The 13955-nt window shown below is 44.0% G+C and overlaps 1 protein-coding gene across 3 annotated transcripts in view; it reads right to left on the minus strand.

Moving 5' to 3' along the window:
- Positions 1–13955, minus strand: part of grid2 (glutamate receptor, ionotropic, delta 2) — a 661023-nt gene that overhangs the window by 571468 nt on the left and 75600 nt on the right. The gene's annotated exons all lie outside the window — the stretch shown is intronic.

The following is a 13955-nucleotide window of genomic DNA, read 5'->3' on the forward strand; positions in this document are numbered from 1 at the left end:
TCTGGCAATTTGTTCATACTATTAACATTCATACTTAAAGAATGTAATTTATTAACGGACGAGAAGCACATTCTTCATCAAATGCAATACATACAAGTATGTATTCAGACGCAGCTCAACTCTAATTCTTACAAATTTATTTCAACGAAGTTTGCAACTGAAAGTTTCACCAGCCAAGTTATGCTAGTGAACAGCATGGTTAGACAGCCAAACAAGCCCTAAACCAGCAGGAAACCAGGAAAAAAACAGCCTGAAGAAGCACAGAAATAGCACGGAAAATTGTACCACATAAAACAATGTCTAAATTAAGAAGTCTCCTCTTTGTGAGCAGATTCAATAACTACCTTTGGTACAACATAAGACACTGTGGGTTAATTGATTGTAACAAACAAGACTACATTCAATGTTAATTTGTACATTTGTTACAATACAGATGTTTCGAGGCAAGGTGCTGTGATTGTCTAAAAGGTGGTTAAGCCTGTTGTGTATTCTGCTTTATGCCATGGCCCATTCTTATTCAGGTGAAGGAGAATGGACATATTAAAAGACTTTGGCAGAAAAATATTAGCAAAAGCTTTCCCTATTGGCAGCGTGACATGACCTGTGTGTGCAATAAGACACCTGCTGCACATTATCCTCTTTGAGAATGATTTGAAAAAAGTTACCAAAGATGGCATTTCTTTAGAGAAAGGTGTTGTGTGCCTCCCTCCACAATCCATCCAGCTCCCAAGCACTTTCTTATTCCAGTGTAAATTAATTTCCCTTCATCATTAATGCATTGAGCTGCCATCCTCCCCTGCTCCTCAAAAGCAATTTCCATCCGGCATTGCTGTCCTTCACCTTTTCCTTTTGCACACATCTTTGCTTCTGACATTTAATCAAACCTGGCTTAAATGGGGCTGCTGAGTCCTCAGACAGATAAGCACATGAAGGCATAACTCCTGTTAGAGAATGACCCTTTGACATCATTAAGAGAGTGACAATCCAACAATGAGTCACGCTGTCCCACAGATGGAGAGGCGCAGAAGAAATGAGAGGAGATGCCGGGGAAAGTGGGGCAGGTGAAGAGTTATTTTCACCACTCAGTACAGCTTGAGGATTGTTGCTAAGACTCCCTGCAGCGCCCCCACTGTCTGTGTTTGTCGCAATGAGAGAAGCAGGTCTCAGTTTAAACCTCTCCAAGGGGCTAGAAAATCAGCAAAGTGAGCTTTCACCTGAATCAGGAAAGTGAACACTGATTTATTCATTTAGAGCTATGAGGTTCTCACAGATTATTCTTGTAATGAGTTCTAAAATGTTGCTTTTAAACTCTGGAAAGTAATGAAGCCTTTAATTCAGAGACAGATATTCAAGTCTGAGACACAAGCCTCACATAAGTCGCAAATAATTTAACTTGAGACTCAATTTAGGACCTATTTAGGACATAAGTCACTTCATGCCACTTGATTGATTGGGCTTATCCATCCACCTCCACATCTTTAAAATTATTACAACACGATGGCAACAGGTGGTTTAATATGGGAGGATTTTCAGGACTAGTTTCAAACAATTTGTATTTGTAATTGCCTTTTCTATTTGTGGACACATAAATTGTGACATAATCCAAATGCAATTGCAAATTGCATATTACCATTTGTATTTTCATTTACACAAATGTACAAAGTCTGCCAAATTTAATTTGGAAAAGAAAAGTCCATTTGCAATTGCATTTCCTTTGTCTTACAAGTTTTGACCCTGTCATACTGAAAAAACAACATTAATTACCCCGTCTGCAATTTCACTTCCTCAACATCACGTATGGAGCCCCAAAATTCAAATGAATCGCAATTCCCTTTGCATTTGCATTTCTGATGCCTTACACAGACACTTGTCAATCAGTTTTGAGGGTGGGAGTTTATACTGTGGGACATATTTGTAATGGGATGTGATGTCAGTCACAATCGACTGCATTTTAGACCACCTACCGCCTTACTGTCGATGTGCAACAAGGAAATGTGCATTTGTGTACATTATTTAAACTGTCCACTAGTGATAGGAAATGAAGCTGAGTGAAGATTCTCTGAAAACAATAAATGCTAGTGATGTTACATAAGGCAGCTTCAAGGCATGTATCGAGTATGCAGCGCAATTTCCAATGAAGCCTCATATCAAAGCGTGGATTGGATTTAGTGATTAGCTGTTTATTTACAAAATTAGTGTATGCAGCATCCACAACATTAAAACCACCTGCCTAATATCGTGTAGGTCCCCCTGGTGCCAACAAAACAGCTCTGACCCGTCGAGGCATGGACTCCACAAGACCTCTGAAGGTGTCCTGTAGTATCTGGCACCAAGACGTTTGCAGCAGATCTTTTAAGTCCTGTAAATTGCAAGGTGAGGCCTCCATGGATTGGACTTGTTGGTCCAGCACATCCCATAGGTGCTCAATCCGATTGAGATCTGGGGAATTTGGAGGCCAAGTCAACACATTGAACTCATTGACCTCAAACCATTCCTGAATTTTACTACTTTTGCAGTGTGGCAGGGTGCATTATCCATGCTGCCACTGCCATCAAGGAACACCGTTGCCATGAAGGGGTGTATGTGGTCCGCAACAAACTTTAAGTAGGTGGTACGTGTCAAAGTAACATCCACATGAATGCCAGGACCCAAGGTTTCCCAGCAGAACATTGCCCAGAGCATCAAACTGCAAAGTAAACGATGCACACGCATCCGTCCATCCAAATGTTCTAAAGAAAAGCATGATTCATCAGATCAGGCCACCTTCTTCTGTAGCTCCATGGTCCAGTTCTGATGCTCACGTGCCCATTGTAGGTGCTTACAGCGGTGGACAGGGATTAGCATGGGCACTCTGCGGCTACCCAGCCCCATACACAGCAAGCTGTGATGCACTGTGTGTTCTGACACATTTCTATCATAGCCAGCATTAAGTTTTTCAGCAATTTGTGCTATAGTAGCTCTTCTATGGGATTGGACCAGACAGGCTAGCCTGCATTTTACCTACTTCCAACACATCAAATTCAAGCACTGACTGTTCACTTGCTGCCTAATATATCCCACCCCTTGACAGGTGCCATTGTAACAAGATAATATATGTTATTCACTTCACCTGTCAGTGGTTTTGATGTTGTGGCTGATCAGAATAAACACACACACACACACACACACACACACACACACACACTGTTGTGTTTCCATGTTTTATGGGGACTTTCCATAGACATAATGGTTTTTATACTGTACAAACTTTATATTCTATCCCCTAAACCTAACCCTACCCCTAAACCTAACCCTCACAGAAAACTTTCTGCATTTTTACATTTTCAAAAAACATAATTTAGTATGATTTATAAGCTGTTTTCCTCATGGGGACCGACAAAATGTCCCCACAAGGTCAAACATTTTGGGTTTTACTATCCTTATGGGGACATTTGATCCCCACAAAGTGATAAATACACGCTCACACATACACACACACACACACACACACACACACACACACACAAACACACTTACACAGTATATACTGTACAGTGTTTGCCCTAGGATTATTTTCAGCAGCGGTGCTGCTGTGCACACATCCACAAGCTTGCAACGTAGGACCCATATTAACGCGTTTTGGTCGAATAATAGCATAAAACATGGGTGTCAAACTAAATTTCAGCCTGGGTCACATCAAGGTTAATCTGTGCCCTCAAATGGCCTGTTGAAACTGTTGCACTAGTACCTGCTTTGGTAGTACCCATGAAATTACCAATAATATAACATGTTATGTGCTTTGAAATGCACATTTGATAGTACAGCAGTAATTTTGAGGTTGGTATGCAGAGGAAAATTATTACATCTTTGAAAATTAACACCTCATTTGTATATGGCTAAAGTGAAATATTCTAACAGTGTGACTAAGTTGGGTCTTCCATAATTATGTCTTAATCTTAAATTAATTTTACAGAATATCCATAGATATAACAATGATCTTTGTAATAGTTCATGGTAACCATAGGTAAAACCATACATGTCTCCTCACTACCATGATTAGTTACTATGGTTTCTATAAAAAGAACCATGACATTTTTTGTAATGAAAAAAAAAAGCAGCAGTCTAATTACATTTAGAAACTTTTCTGCCATAACTACCATAGTTATTACAGTACAAATAGTGTTACTACAGTATAACCATGGTACATTTTTGTAAGCGTTGTGATCTGTGAATTGAAAAGCCTTCTAATTTATGTTTTCTCCTGTTTTCTTTGTCAGTGCCATTTAGAATGTTTTAAACTAGTTTCATCACCGAGACATATTTTGCAACAGACCATTTTGTACTGCATTCAAACGGGTTTGTCAATCCCAGCAGCGCATCTAATTGGGTCACATCACAAGTGCATTTAAAATAGTCTTTGAGGTTGCGGCCAGTCCACGAATTATCGCACCTGCTCTGCGCTCATGTGGCTTTATCCATATTTGAGCTAAGTAGTGCTGTTAAATTCCGCTTCTGAAGTGAGCAAAATGCGCTCCAAAATAGCCACAAGACAATCAATATGCGTGACCACAATAACATGATTTTTGCTTGATGAAATTGCTTATGCTTACTAAACTTTTCTGTGTAAAGTTCTGTGTAAATATCTAATTTTACAACTTCAATGCATGACGATATAATGCTGTAAACCCAAAAACAGCTGAAGAAATTACGATATAAACAACATAACAGCTCATGTAAGACACAAGTTTTATCAGAAGGATTAATGTAAATGGAACTCAGCATAGTTCTAGTGGGAAGACTAGCAGCTGTACATCATCACATCATTAGATGGGTAATTCCTAGCCAATCACAATTGCTTTATAAGCCTGCTCACAATCTATCACATTGCTGTTTCAGTATGCTAACACGGCAACCTCCACCACCCCACCACCACCACCAGGCCCTGTCCTGCACGGGGGTAGGCTCCTCGCCCCTGCCTCCTATCTCCGGCAGGACATGACGGTTCCGGGTACAACTCCCTCGGACCGCTGGACAGGGCCTACGCCAAAGAGAGAGACATTACTTTTCTGTTGTGAAAAGTGCTTTTATACAATTATAAGCATCAAATATCATCCTTTAAACCCTTCAAAAACTGGCCCTATTCACTTCCATTTTAAGTGCCTCACAATTACCTTAAGTTTTGCTTTTTTAATGAAAAGGAGGAACGAGTCAAAAACATTTTTTGTGGTAATCAACATTATATCACAAATGCTGTTGATTGATCTTAAATGGCAATGAACCAGGAATATTCCTTTTACTCACATGTTTATTCACTAAAAGCCATAAAGCCTATGTGGTGAAAAAAAGATAGAATATTTCTATTTAGTTTGTGTGAGAGAAAATTTACAAGAATTACAGGTTAGAAGACTGCCTTGACTCTGTCATACTCTGTAAACCAAGACACCTTTCTCAGTTATTTTCAAAATGATTTACTAAGTACAAGCTTTCACCTAGGAAGTGCATTTAGCTTGTTGTGACATTTCCAAATAGCTAGCCACACTTTCTGAAAGTTAGGCAGATGATAAACAAAGATCATGACACTTTAAGTAGGTGTCTGTGTTCAGCTAGGCATCTTTAACCGTTCCTGAGGCTATTTTGAATATGCTAGCGTTACAGACTGGCACTATTCCCTTATTTATAATGCAAATCCATCTAATCTGAGAGGTAAATTATCTGGAAGTTTTCGCCTGCTTGACACTGATGTAATTCAGTGAAAAATTCTGCATGAGATGACACAGCCTCGCCCTACTCACTCTGGGGTTTTAGAGAACGAAAGAGGAAGAGAGAGGGGGGAAAGAGATGGGATGGATTAATTTAAAAGCAGACTGGTCAGCTCCTGACAAGCTTGGCTGAAGATATGCAAGATCTAACACAATGTGCCCAGGCCCATAATACATCACCACAGAGCACATCAGCCATGAGCAGAAATGAGGCAGAGAATGGGATCAGACTTAAAAAGTCCAGTGACAGCATCCGCCACGCCAGGGACTTCTCTTTCCCCTGGCCACGTACATCAGCTCAAGGGCCGGGTTACCTTCTTTTTCTAGTACCAAAGGTTTCAATAGCATAGTTTCAATCCACTTTCGCACTATTTTGTTATTGACAAAGTGAAAATGCATAAAAATTATTTTGCAAAAGTTTACGTCTTCTGCCTGTTTCCATTCAAATTGCCCTTTATCGATAAAAATAGTGATGTTGTTCCTTAAAAAAAAACACTTTGTTGCATAAGTTTTGATTTATCGCAAAAGAAATCTGCCCTTAAGCCATTTAAAATGTTAAAAAGCTTGATTTCTGAAAGTGAACTCAGCACTGGACAAAATGTTTTGATAGTTTATAGTCTTGAAAAAAGTGTAGAACATTCTGATAATATAATTCAGCCAACTTTTAATATCTACAGAACAGGGTAAAGTTCATTTAAGTTGGTGTAAAGAAAAGGTATATATATATATATATATATATATATATATATATATATATATATATATATATAGGTCTAAAAATATAATTTGTTTCATTTGGTAATTAATTTGATTTAATACAGGGAAATGTGCTGGCATTTTTTTTTCAAAAGTAAGCTAAACAATAATTTAATAGATATGGGTTTTGTCTACCGCAATTAAATTAATCACAAACAGTGGCCATTAATTTGTTCTCCATGCATTTATCGATGTGCATGATACGAGATATTTGTGTTGGCACTCCTGGAAGTGTCATATTTGCAGCATCGGATCTATATGCCATTAAGATCAATTCATAATCATGTACAATAAATTGGCTTTCAAGGATGTATACCTTGTCGTCATGATTAACTCACGCTAACAATTGGGGTAAACTCTGTCATGTGATACAACGTTTTTGTGTTGATGCCAATATTCTCAACAAAAAGTGTTTCCAAACCAGTTTTTCGCGACATTTGAAGTATCAACATTTAGTTTATGCGCTAGAGTTAAACGGAAAAATATTATGTCGACACTTTAGCTATAAAGTATAATTTTAGCTATAATTTGCATTTCCATCAGCTTAATTTTGATGTGCTAAAACTTTTTTCGCAAACAAATCCATCAAATCTTTTAATTTTTCAATAAAGTGAAATATTCAGGAGCTATTTGACCTCCCCTGTTGATCTGTGCATGAGATTGTGTGTTTCAAAGCAAGGTGCAACTTGGAAACTTGTTCACCCTTGTCTGCTGCTTCATTTAAAACAGGGAGTTGGCACAAACTTAACAAACCCGTGTCTGTTGTTTTATTCATCACAGCGAAGGAGATGAAAAAAACAAGTGCTCCCAGCCAACAAACTGTGTGCAGCCCCAACTTTTCATACAGTATTAAAGTCCCCATGAAATAAAAATTGGAGTATTAGGGCGTTTAGTTGATCTATAAGGTCATCTATATGCTAGTGTAATCCTAAGGCTAGAAACATGTGTCACGCAAATACACTTTTGCAGATGCGAGTGTTTGCAATCTGACACATTTTGTAACGCGAGTACACACATAAACGAGCTTGCTTTGCTAGAAGCCTCTGTGCTTATGTACTTGTGTGGAGTATGTTTTGGCCATAACTCTGGTATAAATACATTTTTCTTTTCAGAAAAACTGTCCAAAAAAAAATGTGTCACTCATTTTGCACTGAAGGGCATACACAAATGTTTGTCTAATAACATCATAACTAGAATGTGTGCTATCAGTCAATTAAAAGGTAATCAATTGATAGGTAATCACAATAATTTGCAGATTTTGAAAATGCTGAAATTTGAGTAAATATACTGTATATATTAGGCTTGAGATCCCTTATTATCTTCCAGTCATTTTGAGCCTTGTCTTAAGCATTTCAATGAAGAAATTCTGCAGTGTGTCTGATATCAACATGCAGGGGGGACACAGATATGAGGAGCACACATCAGAAGCTCAGTATTATACATTTAATTTATGAGAAGATTTAGCCAAAAACAGTGTCATTCACAGATATCTCCCATTCATTCCTATGGGAAGCTTTGCAAAGCTTGTCAGAGCGAGCAGCAGTAATCAAGGGTGGGTGGAGCTTAGAAAAGGGTCAATTAAGAAAAACTGAGCACTGGCTTTTTGCGTGTTCTTTTTCTTCTTTTTCCTTTAGAAGCTCAGTTAATATATGTATTCAACTGAAATAACTCAGAACTCAGATTTAATTGCACTATACAAATCCAAAAATAATTAAGAAAACGGTCTTAATTTTACCTGTAAAATATCTTAATTTTACGGGTTATTAGGTCTCATCCGTGATCAAATTTTCAAAAGCTTTGGCCAGACGTGCAGTCCTCCAATAACATTACAGCAAAAAAAATAGTAGGAACACCCACTAGCGACACAGATCGCAGAGTCTAGTGACACCAAGCCACAATGCCGCTGGCGGTGTGAACGGGGCTTTACTGTACTACCGCTTGCTAGTTTAGTTGATCTTTTCAACCTTCCATCCACCACTTGGTGGATTCTGTGTAAAGCATAACATATGTATTTAAATTCCAAGAAGCCTGTTTGACAGATCCTGCGTGAGATTGCATGAAAGGCTGCATGAATCCACATGAAAAAGCGCATATTTTTAAAGGCCACATCTGTACCAATATTAATCTTACTGCTTTGGACATATCTATGTATTGCAGAAATTGTACGAGTACAGCAATATGGTAGTATGCGACTCTGATCACAGCCAATGTCTTGCTCTGCTTTCATCAACAAAACACCAATGCAAAAAAAAAAAAAGAATGCATTAATAATTCACCCCATTTCAGATTGCATATTTCACAAGCAATCATCATGTATTAGTGGTTTAAATTGCATGTGAAATTGTTATCTTGGGAATTAATCTCTTATTCGTCCACAGAATTTTCCTAAATAAGCTATTTTGTGACCTATATATCTCAGCCAAATTATAACGTAAATGAGGTAAAGGGGGTGGGGAAGCGGTGGATCAAAATTTTCAGAGATACACAAGAGATACTTTAAATGCATTTTGATCCAACAGTTAACCTAGTGAAATTAGGACAAAGCACAATCAAATTGAAGTCAATTAATTAATTACAGAGAATATATTGGCAAATTTTCAAAACACTACATGTTATTAAACATAGGTGATACATGCAATGCCCAATTTAATACTCACATTTAAAAAGCAGGCAAAGCATAAAATTAGCTATTTACTTAGGATAAAGTTCTTCAGTCAAACAAGTCAGCTAAATTCAGAAAGAATCAAATAAAGTTAAACTGAAAATCAAACATTTAATGAGGATCAAACAGATATGTAGTATTTTTGTTCTGCCTATTGCCTTTTGGTGAGCACTTTCAAATGTCCTTTTTCCCATTTGTTTAAAAGGTCCATTTACATTTTTTCTTTTATCCAAGACAATTAAAACCATGCCTGCGGAAGCTCGCCACACTGCAGAAACAATTCTTTTCAAATGCAGAAGCACAATTCAAGTAATATAGAATATACATCCTGGTAACAACAACAACGGCATTCAGGTAAGGTTGCTTTTAAAGCCAGCCAAGAGCTGCAAAATTTATGAAAGTGAGAGAGTGCTTAGCATAACAAAAGTCAAGCATTTACATAAGTGCACAGTATATTTATATGGGACTATTTCTGTGTAAACAAGGAACAAAAACATCTTTGTGATGAGAGATGACATTGTTGGCTTGAAGAAAAAAAGATGAATCCCTCCCAATGCAACATTGTTTTTGAGTGAGCCATGCTGAAAATATAGTTCTGATACAATTAGTTTTCATAGTTCTGATAAAAAGAATTGTACAAAATTATGCAAAAAATATTTGCTTCTGCATAAGCATGCTGTTATGCCTTTGTACTGTAAAGTGAATAATATTGAGAATTTAAATTGTGGAGTGAATATTGATAGTTCCCCTTCTGTCACTCTCTCCACGTTGTGTCGGAGAAGCGATACTAGGGGTCTCTCTTGAGCGCCGATATTCACCTCTGATCTTATTGAAAAGGGCCAATGGGAGTTGGCAGTCAGTATTTGCATACCCCGCCCCCGGACATACGGGTATTTAAGCGGGGCAAATACGGGAGTTCATTCAGAAAATTTCTTCGGAGCCGATGGTCTGTCTGCAGTTTGCTGCGAGTTACACGATGGTCTGTCTGCAGTTTGCTGCGAGTTACACGCCACTTAAACGTTCCTGTTTTCCTCTGACGATCTGCATGCTGTTGGATCTTGATGGCGCACAACAGCGGCTTTCTCCTTCTCAGTGCACGGCGTGCATTGTTGCCCCTGAGCGCTTCGACAGCGCAGACACGTACACATAAACACTGTGTATTAAAAGAGTTTTTACTAAAAGAGTAATTTTCTCTAAAAGAGCAAACACAGCGGCGTTGAACGTCCTTTTAAGGACGCGTCTTTTTCAAGATGCCTTTCCGCCCCTGTGTCGTTCCTGGATGCGGTAGAGTGCTCTCTGCTTCAGACGGCCACAGGCGCTGTCTCGTGTGTTTGGGCCACGATCACACCGAGGCGGCGTTTGTGGATGGTTCATGTTCTCACTGTGAGAACATGACCATGACCACGTTGCGGTCGCGGCTTGCTTTCAACAGCTGGGGTGGCTTGCTTTCAACAGAAAGCAAGCCACCCCAGCTGCACCCCGCATTGCTCATTCTTCCCACGGGATTAAGGATGGTGCGGTTGGCGCTGGGGGCGATTTGGGGGCGGCAGCGGGTGCAGTTTCGCCGGGTAACCCCCCTCGAACCTCCCGTTCCCCGACACGCTCGCTGGTCTCCGTCCACGCTCGCGGCGATAGCGGCTCGCCTCACGGCCCGGCTGTCTATCCTCCCGAGTCCGAAGCAGATGAGCTTGCCGCTGCATTGGAGAGTGCGGTGTCTGATGCCGAGGACTCCCCTGGACTGCCGCCTTCAGGCAAGCAGGCCCAGGCTGAGGCCGGCAGCTCAGATGTCCGACATGCTTGCCCGGGCCGCCTTGAGCGTGGGGTTGGACTGGAACCCTCCATCCTCCCCACAGCCTTCTCGGTTGGATGATTGGTTCCTGGGGGCAGCGCGCGTTCGCGGCCTCGCATCCCCCGGTCCCTTTCTTCCGGAGGTGCATGATGAGCTGGCGTCTACGTGGAGAGCCCCGCTCTCCGCTCGTCTAGATGCCACCCGCTCCACTCTCTCCACCCTCGACGGCGGAGAGCCAAGGGTACGACGCGATTCCCCAGGTTGATAGGGCAGTTGCGCACCATCTATGCCCGGTAGCCCTACCTCCTGGCGGGGTCGCCCGTACTCCCATCCAAGCCCTGTAGCACAACATCCTCGCTTAACGCGAGGCCTACACTACGGCTGGACGCGCTGCCTCCGCCCTGCATGCGATGGCCCTCCTGCAAGTCCACCAGGCCAAAGCTCTCAGAAACATGCACGGGGTGGACCTGATCCTGATGTGCTGCAGGAACTGCGCTCAGCGACCGACCTCGCCCTGAGAGCGATGAAGACCACAGCGCAGGCACTCGGACAGACGATGGCCACCCTAGTGGTCCAGGAACGCCATCTTTGGCTCAACCTGGTCGAGATGCGTGAGGCTGACAAAAACCGCTTCCTGGACGCACCTGTCTCCCAGATTGGCCTTTTCGGTGACACCGTCGAGGACTTCGCCCAACAGTTCTCCGCGGTGAAGAAGCAGACGGAGGCCATTTCGCACATCATGCCACGCCGCTACGGGCCCTGCCCCGTCTGCCCGCCGAGGGCGTCCCCCGGCGAGGAAACCAGCTCCTGCTCTGCCTCAACCCGGGCCCAGCTCTCAGCCCCAGCGTCGAGCACTCCGCAGGCGGCGCACGCCCCCTGTCTCACGAACCCCCTCCAGGACCCGGAAGGCTCCCAAGCGTTCCTGAGACAGCCGACCCAGAGCCGAAGATGTTAGCTCCGGAGGTGGTAAGACCGCTCCGTCCCCGGTGGAGGGCCGGGAGGAGAATCCTTTGTTTTTTCATTTGCCACACCCCCTGACGGGGGCTGTGGTACCCACATTCTCAATAAAAGAGCTATTTCCTTTGCCTCTGGGTCACCTGGCCCGCAAATGCCATTTTCACGGCAATGTGCTTTCAGATCACAACAGTCCCGGTACACCGGACGCGGCGATCCTGCCTTCCGCCTGCCCACGACTGTCCCCCGGCCGGCCGGTTCAGATGAATCCAGAGGACGCCAACATCAGACCTCCTCCTCAGTCAAGAACCCGCCCCCTGCCGGGCGCGCGGAGCAAGGTAAGTGCTTTGAGTCTATTCTCAGCACCTCAGCCCCTAGCGCAGAGCTGGGAAGCGTGGCTTTCGCTTCCCAATGCATCACGCTGGCTGCACCGGACCATTCGACTCGGTTACGCAATTCAGTTTTCCCGGCTCCCGCCCCCCTTCAGGGGTGTCCGCTTTTCCGCAGTACACGGCGAGCACGCCAGTTCCCTGCGCACGGAAATCGCGACCCTCTTAGCCAAGGGGACGGTAGAGCCCGTCCCTCCAACTGAAATGAGGAAGGGTTTCTACAGCCCTTACTTCATTGTACGCAAGAAAGGCGGCGGCTTACGACCAATCCTGGACTTGCAAGTTTTCAATCGGGCCTTGTTAAAACTCCCGTTCAAAATGCTTACTCAGAGAAATATTCTGGCTGGCGTTCAGCATCTAGATTGGTTCGCAGCGGTGGACCTGAAGGACGCGTACTTCCACGTCTCAATTCTGCCACGACACCGACCCTTCTTACGGTTCGCGTTCGACGGCCAGGCGTTTCAGTACAAAGTCCTCCCCTTCGGCCTGTCTCTGTCCCCTCGCGTCTTCACGAAAGTCGCAGAGGCGGCCCTTGCCCCGCTACGAGTAGCTGGCATCCGCATTCTCAACTACCTCGACGACTGGCTCATCCTAGCACACTAGAGAGAGTTACTATGTACACACAGAGACCAGGTGCTCCGGCACCTTAGCCGCTTGGGGCTTCAGGTCAACTGGGAAAAGAGCAAGCTCACTCCGGTTCAGAGCATCTCTTTTCTCGGGTTGGAGTTAGACTCAGTCTCAATGACAGCATGTCTCACGAGCCAGCGTGCTCAGTCGGTGCTGGACTGCCTCGCTTCCTTCAAGCCAGGCACAGTGGTCCCTCTAAAACTTTTCCAGAGGCTCCTGGGGCATATGGCGTCCTCTGCGGCGATCGCGCCGCTGGGGTTGATGCATATGAGACCACTCCAGCACTGGCTCCAGACTCGAGTCCCGAGACAAGCATGGCACCGCGGCATGCATCGGGTAAGGATCACCCCCGCCTGCCTCAAAACACTCTGACCCTGGACAGACCTCTGCTTTTTACGGGCAGGAGTGCCCCTGCAGCACGTGTCCCGACGAGTCCTGGTCACAACCGACGCCTCCTGGTCCGGGTGGGGTGCTGTGTGCAGCGGGCACGCAGCAGCAGGCCGTTGGAAAGGGGCCCCGCTGCGTTGGCACATCAATTGCCTGGAGTTGCTGACCATCCTTCTTGCTCTCAGGAAGTTCCTCCCGTGAGATTGGACAGCACCACGGTGGTGGCGTACATAAATCGCCAAGGCAGCGTACGCTCCCGCCACATGTCACAACTCGCCCGCCGTCTCCTCCTATGGAGCTGGCAGCGACTCAAGTCGCTGCGTGCCACTCACATCCCCGGCAAGCTCAACGTCGTAGCGGACGCGCTATCACGACAACACCTGCCCGGCGGGGAGTGGAGGCTTCACCCCCAGTTGGTCCAGCTGATTTGGGAATGGTTTGGCAAGGCCCAGGTAGACCTGTTCGCCACCCAGGAAACCTCCCACTGCCCGCTCTGGTACGCCCTAACAGAGGCTCCCCTCGGGACAGACGCGCTGGCACACAGCTGGCCCTCGGGGCTGCGCAAGTACGCATTTCCCTCAGTGAGCCTTCTTGCACCGGTGCTGTGCAAGGTCAGGGAGGACAAGGAGCAAGTCACGTTGGTGGCCCCCTAC

This window comes from Xyrauchen texanus, chromosome 27 (genome assembly GCF_025860055.1).
Source record: "Xyrauchen texanus isolate HMW12.3.18 chromosome 27, RBS_HiC_50CHRs, whole genome shotgun sequence".
Classification (NCBI taxonomy): Eukaryota; Metazoa; Chordata; class Actinopteri; order Cypriniformes; family Catostomidae; genus Xyrauchen; species Xyrauchen texanus.